This window comes from Pseudophryne corroboree, chromosome 8 (assembly GCF_028390025.1).
Source record: "Pseudophryne corroboree isolate aPseCor3 chromosome 8, aPseCor3.hap2, whole genome shotgun sequence".
Classification (NCBI taxonomy): Eukaryota; Metazoa; Chordata; class Amphibia; order Anura; family Myobatrachidae; genus Pseudophryne; species Pseudophryne corroboree.
In genome coordinates, this window is record NC_086451.1 from 275,427,044 (window position 1) to 275,445,951 (window position 18,908).

Here is an 18,908-nt window from a genome sequence, read left to right on the forward strand (position 1 = left end):
GCAGGTCCGCGAGCTCTGATTGGCTCACGAACCGGCGCCGGGCACTGCAGACTAGAGCAGCGGGAGGCGCCGCGGGAGCTTACGAGCCGCATGCGAAGATAGAAAGAGCTGCTGGTGTAGTGGAAGGTGGCGGAACCCGTGAACCTTGGCAGTAGCGTTGCTCGGGGGCACATGGCACCCTGCCCCCCCGGCCAGCCCGCCTCTGCCTTTACCCCTAAATCCACACCTGCTTCTGGGCACAGCAGCTAGCATTATACATCTGAACTCTGTGTTCTGTGTTTAATAGGAGACTGCAGCTAACATACAAATATTACCAGTACTAATGTAGAACAAGTACTCTGTAATGTGTTTTTTGTAACCAAAGACACGTTATCCATCTGTAAAAACACTAGATGGCAGTGTGCTATTCCCAGCTCACATCTCTATAGCAGGAAATCCATCCGTCAGAAAGCATTTCTACTTCCAGGTACAGGAACACATTAGTTAATGGTTTCCTGTTCTCCATAATAGGGAAGAAGTTCTTCTGGTCTGATTGCTTTTTTAATGTAAGTTATGTTTGTGTCACCAATTAACTGGTCTTATGTGCACTTGTATTACGCTGGCTGAGCATATACATCGCTAGTCAGTACTGTAGCTGCAATATATTATAGTAAGCAGGCTGCATAGCCAGCAGTATCAGTGCATTTCAGTAGGTGTACTTTCCTTTACCAAGTGGTTATTGGTGGTTGTTGTTGTTGTTGTATTACTATTAATATGTATTTTCTTTTAATCTTGCATGATATTTGTAATAGCTGACTGTAATATTCAGTAATTTCTTGTAAGTGCAGAATCATTACAGTAGTCTGACTCTCAGGCACTAGCTAGTAATGCAATTTTCTCTATCGTCCTAGTGGATGCTGGGGTTCCTGAAAGGACCATGGGGAATAGCGGCTCCGCAGGAGACAGGGCACAAAAGTAAAGCTTTCCGATCAGGTGGTGTGCACTGGCTCCTCCCCCTATGACCCTCCTCCAAGCCAGTTAGATTTTTGTGCCCGGCCGAGAAGGGTGCAATCTAGGTGGCTCTCCTAAAGAGCTGCTTAGAAAAGTTTAGCTTAGGTTTTTTATTTTACAGTGAGTCCTGCTGGCAACAGGATCACTGCAACGAGGGACTTAGGGGAGAAGAAGTGAACTCACCTGCGTGCAGGATGGATTGGCTTCTTGGCTACTGGACATCAGCTCCAGAGGGACGATCACAGGTACAGCCTGGATGGTCACCGGAGCCTTGCCGCCGGCCCCCTTGCAGATGCTGAAGTAAGAAGAGGTCCAGAATCGGCGGCAGAAGACTCCTCAGTCTTCTAAAGGTAGCGCACAGCACTGCAGCTGTGCGCCATTTTCCTCTCAGCACACTTCACACGGCAGTCACTGAGGGTGCAGGGCGCTGGGAGGGGGGCGCCCTGGGAGGCAAATGAATACCTATTTTGGCTAAAAATACCTCACATATAGCCTCCGGAGGCTATATGGAGATATTTAACCCCTGCCAGAATCCGTTAAGAACGGGAGACGAGGCCGCCGAAAAAGGGGCGGGGCCTATCTCCTCAGCACACAGCGCCATTTTCCCTCACAGAAAGACTGGAGGGAAGGCTCCCAGGCTCTCCCCTGCACTGCACTACAGAAACAGGGTTAAAACAGAGAGGGGGGGCACTAAATTGGCGTTAGAAATATATAAAAAAGATGCTATAAGGGAAAACACTTATATAAGGTTGTCCCTATATAATTATAGCGTTTTTGGTGTGTGCTGGTAAACTCTCCCTCTGTCTCTCCAAAGGGCTAGTGGGTCCTGTCCTCTATCAGAGCATTCCCTGTGTGTGTGCTGTGTGTCGGTACGTGTGTGTCGACATGTATGAGGACGATGTTGGTGAGGAGGCGGAGCAATTGCCTGTAATGGTGATGTCACTCTCTAGGGAGTCGACACCGGAATGGATGGCTTATTTAGGGAATTACGTGATAATGTCAACACGCTGCAAGGTCGGTTGACGACATGAGATGGCCGACAAACAATTAGTTCCGGTCCAGACGTCTCAAAAACACCGTCAGGGGTTTTAAAACGCCCGTTTACTTTAGTCGGTCGACACAGACACAGACAGGGACACTGAATCCAGTGTCGACGGTGAATAAACAAACGTATTCCTTATTAGGGCCACACGTTAAAGGCAATGAAGGAGGTGTTTCATATTTCTGATACTACAAGTACCACAAAAGAGGGTATTATGTGGGATGTGAAAAAACTACCGTAGTTTTTCCTGAATCAGATAAATTAAATAAAGTGTGTGATGATGCGTGGGTTCCCCCCGATAAAAAATTATGGGCGGTATACCCTTTCCCGCCAGAAGTTAGGGCGCGTTGGGAAACACCCCTTAGGGTGGATAAGGCGCTCACACGCTTATCAAAACAAGTGGCGGTACCGTCTATAGATAGGGCCGTCCTCAAGGACCAGCTGACAGGAGGCTGGAAAATATCATAAAAAGTATATACACACATACTGGTGTTATACTGCGACCAGCGATCGCCTCAGCCTGGATGTGCAGAGCTGGGGTGGCTTGGTCGGATTCCCTGACTAAAAATATTGATACCCTTGACAGGGACAGTATTTTATTGACTATAGAGCATTTAAAGGATGCATTTCTATATATGCGAGATGCACAGAGGGATATTTGCACTCTGGCATCAAGAGTAAATGCGATGTCCATATCTGCCAGAAGATGTTATGGACACAACAGTGGTCAGGTGATGCAGATTCCAAACGGCACAAAGGTGTATTGCCGTATAAAGGAAGAGGAGTTATTTGGGGTCGGTCCATCGGACCTGGTGGCCACGGCAACTGCTGGAAAATCCGCCGTTTTTACCCTAAGTCACATCTCTGCAGAAAAAGACACCGTCTTTTCAGCCTCAGTCCTTTCGTCCCTATAAGATCATATCTGCCCAGGGATAGAGGAAAGGGAAGAAGACTGCAGCAGGCAGCCCATTCCCAGGAACAGAAGCGTTCCACCGCTTCTGACAAGTTCTCAGCATGGCGCTGAGACCGTACAGGACCCCTGGATCCTACAAGTAGTATCCCAGGGGTACAGATTGGAATGTCGAGACGTTTCCCCTTCGCAGGCTCCTGAAGTCTGCTTTACCAAGGTCTCCCTCCGACAAGGAGGCAGTATGGGAAAAAATTCACAAGCTGTATTCTCAGCAGGTGATAATTAAATTACCCCTCCTACTACAAGAAAAGGGGTATTATTCCACACTATATTGTGGTACTGAAGCCAGAAGGCTAGGTGAGACTTATTCTAAAAAAATTTTTGAACACTTACAAAGGTTCAAATCAAGATGGAGTCACTCAGAGCAGTGATAACGAACCAGGAAGAAGGGGACTATATAGTGTCCCGGGACATCAGGGATGCTTACCTCTATGTCCCAAATTTGCCCTTCTCACTAAGGGTACCTCAGGTTCGTGGTGCAGAACTGTCACTATCAGTTTCAGACGCTGCCGTTTGGATTGTCCACGGCACCCCGGGTCTTTACCAAGGTAATGGCCGAAATGATGATTCTTCTTCGAAGAAAAGGCGTCTTAATTATCCCTTACTTGGACGATCTCCTGATAAGGGCATAGTCCAGGGAACAGTTGGAGGTCGGAGTAGCACTATCTCGGATACTGCTACAACAGCACGGGTGGATTCTAAATATTCCAAAATCGCAGCTGATCCCGACGACACGTCTGCTGTGCCTAGGGATGATTCTGGACACAGTCCAGAAAAAGGTGTTTCTCCCGGAAGAGAAAGCCAGGGAGTTATCCGAACTAGTCAGGAACCTCCTAAAAACAGTGCATCATTGCACAAGGGTCCTGGTAAAAATGGTGGCTTCCTACGAAGCAATTCCATTCGGCAGATTTCACGCAAGAACTTTTCAGTGGGATCTGCTGGACAAATGGTCCGGATCGCATCTTCAGATGCATCAGCGGATAACCCTATATCCAAGGACAAGGGTGTCTCTCCTGTGGTGGTTATAGAGTGCTCATCTTCTAGAGGGCCGCAGATTCGGCATTCAGGATTGGATGCTGGTGACCACGGAGCCCAGCCCGAGAGGCTGGGGAGCAGTCACACAAGGAAAAAAATTTCCAGGGAGTGTGATCAAGTCTGGAGACTTTTCTCCACATAAATATACTGGAGCTAAGGGTAAATTTATAATGCTCTAAGCTTAGCAAGACCTCTGCTTCAAGGTCAGCCGGTATTGATCCAGTGGGAAAAACATCACGGCAGTCGCCCACGTAAACAGACAGGGCGACACAAGAAGCAAGAGGGCAATGGCAAAAACTGCAAGGACTTTTCGCTGGGCGGAAAATCATGTGATAGCACTGTCAGCAGTGTTTCATCCCGGGAATGGAAACTGGGAAGCAGACTTCCTCAGCAGGCACGACCTCCACCCGGGAGAGTGGAAACTTCATCGGGAAGTTTTTTCCACATGATTGTAAACCGTTGGGAAATACCAAAGGTGGACATGATGGCGTCCCGTCTGAACAAAAAACGGGACAGGTATTGCGCCAGGTCAAGAGACCCTCAGGCAATAGCTGTGGACGTTCTGGTAACACCGTGGGTGTACCAGTCGGTGTATGTGTTCCCTCCTCTGCTTCTCATACCTAAGGTGCTGAGAATTATAAGACGTAGAGGAGTAAGAACTATACTCATGGCTCCGGATTGGCCAAGAAGGACTTGGTACCCGGAACTTCAAGAGATGCTTACAGAGGTCTTATGGCCTCTGCCGCTAAGAAGGGACTTGCTTCAGCAAGTACCATGTCTGTTCCAAGACTTACCGCAGCTGCGTTTGTCGGCATGGCGGTGGAAAGCCGGATCCTAAGGGAAAAAGGCATTCCGGAAGAGGTCATTCCTACCCTGGTCAAAGCCAGAAAGGAGGTGACCGCACAACATTATCACCACATGTGGCGAAAATATGTTGCGTGGTGTGAGGCCAGGAAGGTCCCACAAAGAAATTTCAACTCGGTCGTTTCCTGCATTTCCTGCAAACAGGAGTGTCTATGGGCCTCAAATTGGGGTCCATTAAGGTTCAAATTTCGTCCCTGTCGATTTTCTTCCAGAAAGAATTGGCTTCAGTTCCTGAAGTCCAGAAGTTTGTCAAGGGAGTATTGCATATACAACCCCCTTTTGTGCCTCCAGTGGCACTGTGGGATCTCAACGTAGTTCTGGGATTCCTCAAATCACATTGGTTTAAAACCAGTCAAATCTGTGGATTTGAAGCATCTCACATGAAAAGTGACCATGCTCTTGGCCCTGGCCTGGACCAGGCGAGTGTCAAATTGGTGGTTTTTTCTCAAAAAAAGCCCATATCTGTTTGTCCATTCGGACAGGGCAGAGCTGCGGACTCGTCCCCAGTTCTCTCCCTAAGGTGGTGTCAGTGTTTCACCTGAACCAGCTTATTGTGGTGCCTTGCACCTACTAGGGACTCGGAGGACTCCAAGTTGCTAGATGTTGTCAGGGCCCTGAAAATATGTTCCAGGACGGCTGGAGTCAGGAAAACTGACTTGCTGTTATCCTGTATGCACCCAACAAACTGGGTGCTCTTGCTTCTAAGCAGACTATTGCTAGTTGGATGTGTAATACAATTCAGCTTGCACATTCTGTGGCAGGCCTGCCACAGCCAAAATATGTAAATGCCCATTCCACAAGGAAGATGGGCTCATCTTGGGCGGCTGCCCGAGGGGTCTCGGCTTTACAACTTTGCCGAGCAGCTACTTGGTCAGGGGCAAACACGTTTGCTAAATTCTACAAATTTGATACCCTGGCTAAGGAGGACCTGGAGTTCTCTCATTCGGTGCTGCAGAGTCATCCGCACTCTCCCGCCCGTTTGGGAGCTTTGGTATAATCCCCATGGTCCTTTCAGGAACCCCAGCATCCACTAGGACGATAGAGAAAATAAGAATTTACTTACCGATAATTCTATTTCTCGGAGTCCGTAGTGGATGCTGGGCGCCCATCCCAAGTGCGGATTATCTGCAATACTTGTACATAGTTACAAAAATCGGGTTATTATTGTTGTGAGCCATCTTTTCAGAGGCTCCGCTGTTATCATACTGTTAACTGGGTTTAGATCACAAGTTGTACGGTGTGATTGGTGTGGCTGGTATGAGTCTTACCCGGGATTCAAAATTCCTCCCTTATTGTGTACGCTCGTCCGGGCACAGTACCTAACTGGCTTGGAGGAGGGTCATAGGGGGAGGAGCCAGTGCACACCACCTGATCGGAAAGCTTTACTTTTGTGCCCTGTCTCCTGCGGAGCCGCTATTCCCCATGGTCCTTTCAGGAACCCCAGCATCCACTACGGACTCCGAGAAATAGAATTATCGGTAAGTAAATTCTTATTATATATGCAAATGACTGTGTATTGATTTTCTGCATAGTGCTATTTTATACATGAATCTATCACTGTTTAGTACATACGGTTTGCTGAACGCCCTTTGTTGACAGGGATACCCACACCATGTATTTTCTGGTAAAGTAGGTGTGTATCTGGTAATGTAGGATTTGATCTGGCCCTGTTTATTGTGTAAACTACGTTATGTTTTAAAATAATATCACTAAAAACAGCTGCTGGGACTCTCCCTTTGAATGATGATGGTCACATGCAGGAACCTGGAATTAACCCTTATCTGTGCCAATATTGTAAGTTCCCCTCGCAGGTAAACCTCCTGACGTTTACAGACTTTGTAACACATAAATATATTGAATTAATGCTTTATGCACAGTTGGCACTTTTTGACAGCAATCGTACAACATGAAGGGGCCTACTTATCAAGCTTTTTTCCCCATAATCTTATATAGAAACTGAAGTTTCTGCATAATTTCATGGTTTATTGCTATGTACTAATGGCATAGTATAGGAGATTTCATAAATATCTCATACAGAAGGCTAATTAGCTCTACAGATCACAGTCCCAAAGAGTTTGGCCACATTAGTTCACTTCACACCATCTTCAGATGGTGTAAACTGCGTTAAACCTATAGAAGCAGGGGAGAGAGATATACCCCCCCACTCCTGTTATCTCTGTCCGTCTCTGCTTACGTAGAGTCATGTTCCCCCGGAGGAGTTTTTCACAAAAACACCTTCAAAGATCCTGGGATATAACTCGCAGGGAAAGAGATCATTGCCACCGCTGTCCCTGTGGTTTTCCCTAAATACATAGCAGGATTATTTTCATTAATTAATTTATCTGCCACTAAACAAAATAATAATCAGGCAGTGCAACTATTATTAAAACAAAGGGGGTATCCAATTACCTGTGAAGAAACATAGGGCACAAAATTTATTTATTTTTTGCGATGTTCTACCCGTATTTTTTTACAGGCTATCCAATTTGGTCGCTTGTAAAAAAAAAAAAAAAAAAAAAAGGAAAAAATAGGATTTTAATAACCTACCGGTAAATCCTTTTCTCATAGTCCGTAGAGGATGCTGGGGTCCATTTTAGTACCATGGGGGTATAGACGGTTCCGCAGGAGCCTTCGGCACTTTAAGACTTTTTAACAGTGTGAACTGGCTCCTCCCTCTATGCCCCTCCTCCAGACCTCAGTATAGGAACTGTGCCTGAGGAGACGTACATTTCTCTGGCTGGGTCCACAGGATTATCCACAGGATAACATTGGGATATTGTCGAGCGACAGCGAAAATGGCACCAACATGGTCACGAGCTTTCTGGCCTCCCAGGATGCATTGGGGCCTCCACTATATAGTCCCGCCCACTGACTCAGTCAGATCAGTTTTTTGCTTGGTGCGGCAGGAAGCCGCATGGTCACAGGGCTGCTGTGAAAGCAGCCTCAAGTTTTCATTACTTTATTTTTATAGACTTACTGTTTTTGTTTGAGCGACTTCTCTTAACAGCGTCTTAAACGTGTATTAGAAAGAGTCGCTCCAACAACTCCCCACCGGGTCGCAACAACGCTTACCTTCGCGGTACAGTGCTGTCTCGACGGGCGTCTGTGTCGGATGTTCTAGCAGGTCCAGCAGACGTTACCAGGCTGTGGCCGGAGCATGGGGAGACAGTGAGTATATGGACTTCCTCTTACTAGAGGGGTCAGGACACAGCTACGCTGATTTGGTGGAGACTACAAACAGCGTGTTGATGCGCCGAACATCTCGAGTGTGACAGCGCTACGCTCCGGGGATCATGGGCGCCAGGACTAGGTGAGGCCGCGATCCTGGGAGTTTAAGTCAACAGGGGGTTTCAGACGCTCTCCTGGCCGTCCCTCCTCCGAGTTCATGGCCAGTTCCCGCGGGTCTCTCGTTTCATGAACTGAATGACCTCACTTCCGGCTCAGACGCTACCACGAGGGTACTTGGTCGCAGCTTAGACGCTGCGGTTGTGTACACTGGATATAAACCCGCCCAGACCGAGTCGCAGGCCTTTAGTGTCTGCATGCACGTGGAGTCGCTCAGCGTCCGTGTCCGTTGGTGAGCGTCCGTGTCCGTTATCAGTTACCAAGAGCGGCAGTGTACACCAGTAGCGTCTGAATCCACTCAGCGTCTTTCGAGCGTCTTTGCTTGGATATGGAAGTGTGGTGAGTCTCCCTGTATCCCGCTCCCTGGAGGCAGGGTATACAGTACTAAAAATTCCTTCTACTTCTTAGTGTGCACTGTTAATTTTTAGTACCTATTGCATATGAGACCTGTATATTACTGTGTTTTCTGCATGTTATGTTGAAAAAGAACCAGTTAAACAGAAGTACAAATTTCCTACTTATGTATAAGTTATTATGGAGGTTGTATTCTCATATGACAATGTCTAATGCTTTAACATGTGACTGACTGCTAGTATGTGTGCTGACTTTTCTGTGTAATGTCAGTCCTGTTCTGACCCTCAAATCAGGTGCACTGTGGTCAGATTGATTTCACCTCTATATACTGATTATAGGGTGTGGTTCAGTCACAAAATTGTGTAGTCAATATCAGAAAAAATGTCTGTGAGCGGCAAAAGTGATGAGGAGAATTTGTCAAGCACTCCTACAGCCCTAACATGCTTATCTTGTAAGTCAGGGGTAATTGATATGATTCAATTGGTCACTTATGAGGGTTTGTGTGCAAACTGTTTCGCTTTTCAGCGAAGTAAAAAACAGGAGTTAGTTCAACCTCCAGTAGAGCCACCATGGAATATGTTCGCAAAGACTCTGTCTTCAATAGCGGACAGGTTAGCTCCAGTAGCACCACCTCAGGGGTTAAGTTACACTATGAACCCATACATGCAGCTCCCTTCCTATGGTTTGGTTCCAGTAGCCTCTACAAGCAACCAAGGGGTAGGTAAGACTAAGACAGATACGTCTGTATGGCAGACTACACAAGAGGATACATCGGATGATGATGCGGAAACAATAGATTCAACTCCGTATGATGATCAGTCGCAGAGCTTTAGTTCAGATGATGTAGCTGAACTCATTAATGCAGTAAAGGCTGTGCTTTCTCTGGAAGAACCAGCCAAGACAGCGTTAAAAGCAAAAGCACCTGTATTCAAACGAACAAAGTCAGTGAAAGCTGAATTTCCAGCGTCAGAGGAGTTGACGGAAATGATGGATGAGTCTTGGGCAGCGCCCGGTAAAAAGTATAAGATTCCTAGAAGATGGGATTCTTATTATCCATTTCCTGCTGGAGATTGTTCGAAGAGAGAAGTTCCTCCAAAAGTAGATGCACATGTTCTGCGACTCGTGCACAAATCTGCTTTGCCACTGTCATCTACCTCTTTGAATGATGTCACAGTCAGGAGGGTAGAGAGCCTATTGAAAAATATTTTTTCTCTTGGGGTGCAGTGGTAAGACCTGCTATGGCTTCGGCCTGGGTAGCAAAGGCAATGGGCGAATGGATAGAGGAACTAGAGAATGACATCCCCTCTCCTGCTAGGGAGCAAGAGGATCGTCTTTGCCGTTTAAGACAATCTGCCCAGTATTTAGAAGAAGCAGCCATTGATGTAGGCACTGTTGCTTCTAAAGCTTCAGCCCTGGCAGTAGTCGCTCGCAGAGCAGTCTGGCTACGGACCTGGAAGGCAGATGCGGAGTCCAAGAAGGAATTGGAAGCATTGCCTTTCATGGGTAATATATTATTTGGAAAACCTTTATCGGATATCCTAGAGTCAGAGGCTGAATCGAAGAAGGTCAGATTTCCGGCTACCTACAACCCTAAGTCCAAGGGTTTAAAATTTCGCTCATTTCGCTGGCAAAGCAAAGCGAAAGGTAAAGAGGAGCCTAAACAACCCCAGTTTAAATCCAGGGGTAAGAAGCAGTGGGCTAGCAAAAAGCCAGCTTCCAAACCTGAACAAAAGCCCTCAGCCTGAAGAGACGGGCCTCCGCCTGGAGGATTCCAGGGTTGGGGGCCGACTCCTGCAATTTGCACACACATGGCAACAGTCAACAACAGATGCCTGGGTGCAGAAGGTAGTATCTCAGGGGTATGGGTTCCCATTCAGGAGGCAGCCTCCTCAAAGATTTTTTTGCACCAGCCCGTCTCGTATAGAGTCGAAGGCCAATGCCCTGCAAGAAGCAGTCCAAAAATTACTGCAGTCAGGTGTGATTGTCCCAGTACCTCCATCACAAAAGGGACAGGGGTATTACTCCAATCTGTTTGTAATCCAGAAACCAAATGGGTCATATCGACCAATTCTAAATCTGAAGATGTTGAACAATTACATATGGATCCCGAAGTTCCACATGGAGACGTTACGCTCCATAATGTTGGCTATGGAACCGGGAGACTATATGGTATCTCTGGATGTGCGGGATGCTTACCTACATGTGCCTATAGCACTATCACATCAGTGTTACCTCAGGTTTGCCATCCTCAAGGAACACTTCCAGTTCCAAGCTCTGCCCTTCGGGCTAGCTACAGCACCCAGGGTGTTTACCAAGATCATGGTGGTTATGGCAGCTTGTCTGCGCAAACAAGGGATAAGGATATTCCCATACCTAGACGACCTATTAATCTTAGCACAGTCGCAAGATTTACTGTTGAGCCATCTCCAACAGACGATAGTTTGTTTACAGAGACACGGGTGGCTCATAAATTGGGAGAAGTCGTCCCTGAATCCATCACAGCGAATGGTTCATTTGGGAGCCATATTGGATTCAGACCTACAGAGAGTTCTCTTACCAGAGAAGAAAATAGTCAAGGTGCAGGTCATGGCTCAGGAAGCGTTGCAAGCCCAGACAATGTCAGTCCATGCAGCAATGCGACTGTTGGATCTGATGGTATCAACGTTCGACATGGTGGAATATGCGCAATTCCACTCCAGACCATTGCAGCATCTCATTTTGACAAAATGGAACGGAAATCATCAAACAATAAAGAAGCAGATGATAAAGATTCCAGTAAATGTAAAAAGGTCTCTAGCATGGTGGCTACAGACAGACCATTTAAACAAGGGGAGACCCTTTTGGATAAAAGAGTGGCAAGTCCTGACGACAGATGCCAGCCTGCAAGGTTGGGGGGCGGTACTCGGAAGCCTATGGTTCCAGGGAAAATGGACCGCAAGGGAAAGTCGCCTGCCGATAAATCTGTTAGAAATAAGAGCCATTTACTTGGCCCTAGTTCAGGCAAAGGACAATCTACAAGGAAGACCAGTCCAGATCCGCTCAGACAATGCGACGGCAGTAGCATACCTAAATCATCAAGGAGGGACTCACAGCAAGAGTCTGATGGAGGAAGTAACTCCCATTCTAAAGTGGGCAGAACTCCATCTCCCAGCATTGTCAGCAGTATTTGTCCCGGGTGTACTAAATTGGGAAGCGGATTTTCTCAGTCGGCACACCATTCAGGAAACCGAATGGGCACTACACCCAGAAGTGTTTCAGACACTGGTGAACAGATGGGGTCTACCGGAGATAGACCTTATGGCGTCTCGTCTAAACAACAAAGTTCCGAGGTACGGATCAAGAACAAGGGACCCAGGAGCAGTCCTGGTAGACGCACTGTCAGTAGAATGGAGGTTTCAGCTGGCATATCTATTCCCTCCAATATCTCTGTTACCCAGAGTAGTGAGAAAGATAAAACAGGCAAAAGGAGCAATCATTCTAATAGCTCCAGCTTGGCCAAGAAGGCATTGGTACACAGATCTGTGGAGAATGTCCGTGGAAGCACCGATACTGCTCCCTCAACGTCCAGATCTGTTAATGCAGGGTCCTTGTTGTCACAGTCATCTGGATCGCCTGTCTTTGACGGCGTGGCTGTTGAAACCTCTATCTTAGAGGCTAAAGGATTTTCAAAGCAAGTAATCCAGACCATGCTTAGAGCAAGAAAGCCTTCTTCGGCCCGTGTATATCATAGAATATGGCAAGCCTATATTCATTGGTGTTCTGGAAAAAATTACAATCCAAGAGCCTTTAAAGTAGCTAGAATTTTGGATTTTCTGCAGGCAGGATTGGATAAGGGGTTGAAGGTTGCTTCCTTGAGGTTGCAAGTCTCAGCGTTAAATGTATGGTTTCAGCAGAAGATTGCTGACCTACAGGATGTACGTACTTTTTTCCAAGGAGTAGTACATATTCAACCTCCATTTGTTCCTCCTGCAGCTCCCTGGGATTTGAATTTAGTTCTTAAATTTCTCCAGGGTCCTTTGTTTGAACCACTTGAGAGAGCAGATCTTAAGTGGTTAACGGTTAAAGTTCTTTTTTTACTGGCAATGGCGTCAGCCAGAAGTGTGTCAGATTTAGGAGCATTATCATGTAAGTCTCCTTTCCTAAGTTTTTTTCCAGACAGAGCAGTTCTCAGAACGAGATCTAGTTATCTTCCAAAGGTGGTGTCAAAGTTTCACCTGAATGAAGAGATTGTAGTCCCAGCTTTTCAGGTATCGGGACTATCTGCGGGAGAAGCGTCACTGGACGTGGTCCAGTCTTTAAAAATCTACATAGATCGTACTAGTGCCATCAGGAAAACAGATTCCCTCTTTATCCTCTACGGATTCCATAGGAGAGGTTGGCCTGCTAGTAAACAGACGCTGGCGAGATGGCTCCGAATGGTAATATCTGAAGCTTATTCTCATGCAGATCTCCCTATTCCGGCTAATGTCTCTGCACACTCTACACGTAAGGTAGGTCCTTCTTGGGCAGCACAACAGGGTGCATCAGCAGAACAGATATGTAAGGCAGCCACATGGTCTTCCATAAACACATTCATCAGACATTATGCCTTGGATACTTTTGCCTCTCATGACGCAGACTTCAGGCGAAAGGTCCTCCTGTGCAATCAGGAGCGTCCCCACCACTAAAATGGCTTTGGGAATCCCAATGTTATCCTGTGGATAATCCTGTGGACCCAGCCAGAGAAATGAACGTTATGGTAAGAACTTACCGTTGATAACGTGATTTCTCTTATGTCCACAGGTATCCACAGGGATCCCACCCGGACGCATCTGATTTGAGGATCTAGACAAACACTAAAAACCTCTTCCTTCTTGTATGGAAGGGTGTGCATGTGTGTTCTTATCGCCTGTACAGGTCTCTACCTAATGTTCCTGCCTATAATCGCTGTGGAAAGAACTGATCTGACTGAGTCAGTGGGCGGGACTATATAGTGGAGGCCCCAATGCATCCTGGGAGGCCAGAAAGCTCGTGACCGTGTTGGTGCCATTTTCGCTGTCGCTCGACAATATCCCAATGTTATCCTGTGGATACCTGTGGACATAAGAGAAATCACGTTATCAACGGTAAGTTCTTACCATAACGTTCATTTTCGAGAGAGGAATTACCAATAAACTTGTGGCGAGATTCACACCATACACAAAAAACATGTCGGCTAACATGGCCTTTAACATAACTCATGCCAACCAGCATGTAAAACGCAACAGCTACAGCTGTCAACATCTAAACACGTGTGCAAAAAGATAAACGTAATCAGCAGGAAAAAATGAACACTGGGCGCCCAGCATCCTCTATGGACTGCGAGAAAAGGATTTACCGGTAGGTTATTAAAATCCTATTTTCGCTTACGTCCTAGAGGATGCTGGGGCCTATTTTAGTACCATGGGGATGTACCAAAGCTCCCAGTACGGGCGGGAAAGTGCTAATGTTCCTGCAGAACTGACTGACCAAATTTTAGGTCGTCAGCAGCCAAGGTGTCAAATTTATAAGACTTAGCAAACGTGTTTGCACCTGACCAAGTAGCAGCTCGGCAGATTTGCAAAGCCGAGACACCCCGGGCAGCCGCCCAGGACGAACCCACTTTTCTTGTGGAGTGGGCTTTTACCGAAGTCGGTAACAGCAATCCTGCCATGGATTGAGCGTGCTGAATGGTACTCCTGATCCAGCGCGCAATAGTCTGCTTAGAAGCAGGACCCCCAATCTTGTTGGGGTCAAAGAGGACAAACAAAGATTCTGTTTTCCTTATCCGAGCCGTTCTTGCAACAGAAGTCCTCAACGCTCTGACGAAATCCAAGGACTTTGAGACGGCTGAGGTGTCAGAAGCCACTGGCACCACCACAGGTTGGTTGATATGGAAATAAGACACAACCTTTGGAAGAAAATGCTGATGCGTCCGCAGTTCAGCTCTATCTTCATGAAAAATCAAATAAGGACTCTTGTGTGACAGAGCCCCTAATTCAGACACTCGTCTGCCTGAGGCCAAGGCCAACAGCATGACCACTCTCCAAGTGTGAAATTTCAACTCTACCTCTTGTAGAGGCTCAAACCAGTCAGATTTAAGGAACTGCAACACCACATTAAGATCCCATGGCGCCGCAGGAGGCACAAAGGGAGGTTGGATGCGCAGAACCCCCTTCACGAACGTCTGGACCTCAGGAAGGGAAGCCAACTGTTTCTGAAAGAAAATGGACAAGGCCGAAATTTGGACCTTGATAGACCCTAATCTCAAGCCAGCATCCACACCCGCCTGTAGAAATAGGAGAAGACGTACTAATTTAAACTCCACCGCAGGAGACTTCTTGGATTCACACCAAGATACATATTTTCTCCAAATACAATGGTAATGTTTGGATGTTACCCCTTTCCTGGCCAGAATAAGTGTGGGAATGACTTCATTGCGAATACCCTTATGGGCTAGGATCTGGCGCTCAACAGCCATGCCGTCTAACGCAGCTGCGGTAAGTCCTGATAAACTAACGGCCCCTGCTGAAGCAGGTCCTCGCGAAGAGGAAGAGGCCGAGGATCTTCCAGTAATAACTCTTGAAGATATGGATACCAAGCCCTCCTTGGCCAGTCTGGAGCAGTGAGTATTGCTCGAACTCTTGTTCTTCTGATGATCTTGAGAACTTTTGGAATAAGTGGAAGTGGAGGGAACAGATACACCGACTGAAACTCCCACTGGGTCACCAGTGCATCTATCGCTATTGCTTGTGGGTCTCTCGACCTGGAACAATATTTCTGAAGCTTCTTGAGGCGTGATGCCATCATATCCACTTGAGGAACGCCCCAACGACTTGCCACCTCTAAAAAGACTTCTGGGTGGAGGCCCCATTCTCCATGGAGATCATGTCTGCTGAGGAAGTCTGCTTCCCAGTTGTCCACTCCCGGAATGAAAATTGCCGACAGAGCTTTTGCATGTCTTTCTGCCCAGAGGAGTATCTTTGTCACCTCTGCCATTGCCGCTCTGCTTTTTGTTCTGCCTTGACGGTTTATGTAAGCTACTGCCGTTACATTGTCTGACTGGATCTGTATGGGACGATCTTGAAGAAGGTGTGCCGCTTGACGAAGACTGTTGTACACAGCTCTCAACTCCAGAATGTTTATGAGAAGGCGAGTTTCTTGACTTGACCATCTTCCTTGGAAGCTTTCGCCTTGCGTGACTGCTCCCCATCCTCGGAGACTTGCATCCGTGGTCACCAGGATCCAGGCTTGAATCCCGAACCTGCGCCCCTCCAGGAGGTGAGACATTTGTAGCCACCACAGGAGCGAAATTCTGGCTTTTGCTGACAAGATTATCTTTTGATGCATGTGGAGATGAGACCCAGGCCACTTGTCCAGTAGGTCCCACTGGAAGACCCTGGCATGGAATCGGCCATATTGTAGCGTCTCGTAAGCCGCTACCATTTTCCCCAACAGGCGAATGCACTGATGATTTGATCCTGTTCTTGGTCTCAAAAGTTGTTTGACCATGCTCTGGATCTCCTGAGCCTTTTCCACCGGTAGAAATACTTTCTGTACCTCGGTGTCCAGTATCATTCCCAAAAATGATAACCTCATCGTCGGTTTTATCTGAGATTTTGGAAAGTTGGTGATCCAACCGTGCTGTTGAAGTACCGTCAGGGATAACGCTATGCTTTGGATTAGCTTGTCCCTGGATCTCGCTTTTATGAGGAGATCGTCCAAGTATGGAATTATGTTGACTCCTTGTTTGCGAAGGAGAACCATCATCTCCGCCATCACCTTGGTGAATATTCTCGGAGCCGTGGAGAGCCCGAACGGTAATGTCTGGAATTGGTAGTGGCAATCCTGAACTGCAAACCTCAGGTATGCTTGATGTGGCGGGTAAATGGGGACATGCAAGTAAGCATCCTTGATGTCTGCTGACACCAGGAATTCATTTTCTTCCAAGCTGGAAATCACCGCTTTCAAGGATTCCATCTTGAATTTGAATCTTTTCAAATAAAGATTCAGATATTTTAGGTTTAAAATCGGTCTGACTGAGCCATCCGGCTTCGGTACCACAAACAGGCTTGAATAAAAGCCTTGGTTCCTTTGTTCGTCAGGAACCAAGGCAATTACTTTGTCGTGACATAATTTGTGTATTGCGTTCAGGACATTTGTGCAGTCTTGAGCAGAAACTGGCAAGGCTGATTTGAAAAATCGGCATGGGGGAAGGTTTTGAAATTCCAACTTGTATCCTTGGGATATTATCTGTAAAATCCAAGGATCCAGGTCTGAGCGAAGCTAGACCTGGCTGAAAAATAGTAGACGTGCCTCCACCCAATCGCACTCCCGCAGAGGAGCCCCAGCGTCATGCTGTGGCTTTTGCAGAAGTAGTTGCTGACTTCTGCTCCTGGGAGCCTGAGGGTGTTGTAGGTTTTCTACCTTTTCCTCTCCCTTTTCCTGTGAAAAAAGGGGTACTCTTAGCCTTTTTGTACTTGTTGGGCCGAAAGGACTGCATAGTATGAGAATGATATACTTTTTTAGCCGGCGCAGCTGCCGACGGCAGAAGTGCTGACTTGCCAGATGTAGTAGTTGATATCATGGCATCTAGTTTCTCTCCAAAGAGAGCCTCACCATTGTAGGGGAGCGCTTCAATATTTCTTTTGGATTCTGCGTCAGCATTCCATTGGCGGATCCAGTGCGCCCTGCGGGCTAAAATCGCCATAGCAGAGGCCCGTGAGCCCAGTAAGCCTACGTCTTTCATAGCCTCAACCAAGTAACCTGCAGAATCTTTGATATGACCTAGAATTTGCAGCATGTCCTCTTTATCGACCGTCTCAATATTAACAATCAAATTGTCTGCCCACTTTTCGATTGCGTTACCTACCCACGCAGAAGCAATTGTGGGCCTGAGTAACGTACCCGTAGCAACATAGATGGACTTTAAAGTCGTCTCTAATTTGCGGTCAGCAGGTTCTTTTAATGAAGCTGACCCTGGGGCAGGTAAAATGATTTTCTTTGACAACCTAGAGACTGAGGTGTCTATCATTGGGGGTAACTCCCACTTACGCCTATCCTCTTCAGGGAAAGGGTACGCTACTCGCAACCTTTTAGGGATAGCAAACTTCTTTTCCGGGTTAGCCCAGGATTCCTCAAAGAACGTATTTAAGTCCTTAGACGGAGGAAAAGTCACCACCTGTTTTTTATTTAATTTAAAATAATCTTTTTCCTCAGGTGGAGGTGTTGTGTCAGTAAATTCCAACACCTCTTTTTTTTTTTTTTAGCAACTATCATACATTGAATGCTCTTTGCCAGTTTGGGGTCATCCCTCTGAAATCCCCAGTGTCGACGTCAGTGTCGGAATCTGTTTCAGTGTCCCTTTGCATAATTTGGGCCAGGGACCTTTTCTGGGAACTGGAGGGGTCCCGAGTGGATGATGTGGAGTAATCAGCAAATAGAGCATCCTCCACAGACTCTCTCCAATGCTTTGTCTGTTCTTCAGACTCAGAGAATTTCTTTGCTAGTTTAGACATAATACTCTGCAGCTTTCTCACCCACACAGGCTCAGAACACTCTTGTGACTCAAATGGGTTCCTCTGGGGAAGAGCTTTCTCTAGACATGGTACACACGTGTACAGTCACACCACTCGCACACAGGGGAGCTAATAGGGACAGACCTACACTAATGTCTGTCAGAGGGAATTGCCAGTCCACACCACGCGCCCTATATGTATTGCATACAATGAATATATATATACAAACAGAGCACTTTATATCCAATATGAAGCCCACAGACTTCAATATATGATGTGCTCCCCTCCCCTCTATAACACCCTGGTACTTGTATCAGCGATGTGTGAGGAGAAGCAGCATTCAGGATCAGCGCTCCGGTGTCTCTGTGAGGAGAAAATGGCGCCAATTGAGTGTTACTAGCAATTCTGAGGAGAAGCCCTGCCCCCTGTAATGGCGTGGTTCAGCCACAGTAATATAATATTTATACTTGCAGGGTTATGTACCCCAGCAGCACCCTTGTGTGTTCTTTAGTGCCAGTGAGAGTAAGGATTTTATCATGTTCCTCAGAACGCCCCCCCCCCCCCCCCCGCGCGCTCTGCACCCTGTGCTGAGAGACATGTTTTTGCGCAGCGTCCTGCGCTGCGCTGGTACCTTTATGCCGCCATGATGACCGGAGGACCCCTCTCTGCAGGTCTCTGCTAAATACTCACCAGCTTTCTGACTTCTGGCTCTGTTAGGGGGTGGTGGCAGTGCTGTGGGAGTGAGCAGCAGCCAGGCAAGGGCTGTGTTCAGTACCCTTCGGGAGCTAATGGT

The 18,908-nt window shown here is 47.1% G+C and overlaps 1 protein-coding gene across 2 annotated transcripts in view; it reads left to right on the forward strand.

Moving 5' to 3' along the window:
• The first annotated feature begins 437 nt into the window (after window positions 1-437).
• XIAP (X-linked inhibitor of apoptosis) overlaps window positions 438-18,908 on the forward strand; it is a 130,116-nt gene continuing 111,645 nt past the window's right edge. Inside the window, exon 1 of one of the 2 annotated variants that reach the window (XM_063937246.1) lies at window positions 438-545. The gene's annotated coding sequence lies outside the window, so the exon portion shown is untranslated. Of the gene's footprint in view, window positions 546-664; window positions 689-18,908 lie in introns of those variants that run through there. The other variant, XM_063937248.1, reaches the window with a different exon arrangement.